Raw genomic sequence first — 1,152 nt, forward strand, 5'->3', positions numbered from 1 at the left:
AACCACCATACAATCTCCGCTTCTAAACTGACTGCTTTATGGCTGGATCCTCAAGCGATCCTCCTGCCTCAGCCTCCCAAAGTGCTGGGATTACAGGTGTGAGCCGTGCTGCCCATCAGTCTGAGACATACAGATGCGTGCCTCAGTTTCCTCATCTGTACAATTGGGAGGCTGCAGTGAGCCATGATTGCGCCACTGCCCTCCAGTCTGGGTGACAGACTGAGACCCTGTCTCGATAATAAATAAATAAATTGACTGTTTTCTCCTTTTTTTCTGTGTTTCTTTAATGGTGTGGTCACATATGTTTCATGAATGCTTTGAATCTAGCAAGTTAATACTTATAACTTAAAACACAGATGTGTTTTGTTTTGAAGCAAGAAAAAGAACATGAACAGACACATCTGGATAGCTAGGGTATGTAGCAAGAGACCACTCTTCATCCTTCCAGAGCTGGAACTAATAACATGAGTTTTCCAAAACAGAAGACTTTGTATAAAGCATTTGAATTTTTTTTCTTTTTCTTTTCTTTCCTTTTTTTTTTTTTTTTTTTTTTGAGACAGAGTTTCGCTCTGTCACCCAGGCTGGAGTGCAATGGAGCGATCTTGGCTCACTGCAACCTCCACCTCCGGGGTTCAAGGGATCCTCCTGCCTCAGCCTCCCAAGTAGCTGGTAGGACAGGTGCCCACTACCATGCCCAGCTAAGTTTTGTATTTTTAGTAGAGACGGAGTTTCACCATGACGGCCAGGCTGGTCTCAAACTCCTGACTTTAGGTGATCCACCTGCCTCAGCCTCCCAAAGTGCTGGGATTACAGGCATGAGCCACCGCGCCCGGCCTTCTCTTTTTTTTTCTTGAGACAGTCTCAGTCCGTTGCCCAGGCTGGAGTGCAGTGGCACCATCACGGCTCACTGCAGGCTCAGCTTTCTGGGCTCAAGTGATCCTTCCACCTCAGCCTCCCAAGTAGCTGTGACTAAAGGCCTAGTCACAAGAACCATTCTGTAACATTTGAGTGTCGGCCGGGCGCGGTGGCTCAAGCCTGTAGTCACAGCACTTTGGGAGGCCAAGGTGGGCGGATCATGAAGTCAGGAGATCGAGACCATCCTGGCTAACACGGTGAAACCCCGTCTCTACTAAAAAATACAAAAAAACTAGC

Source organism: Piliocolobus tephrosceles, chromosome 21, assembly GCF_002776525.5.
Source record: "Piliocolobus tephrosceles isolate RC106 chromosome 21, ASM277652v3, whole genome shotgun sequence".
In the NCBI taxonomy this organism is placed as follows: Eukaryota; Metazoa; Chordata; class Mammalia; order Primates; family Cercopithecidae; genus Piliocolobus; species Piliocolobus tephrosceles.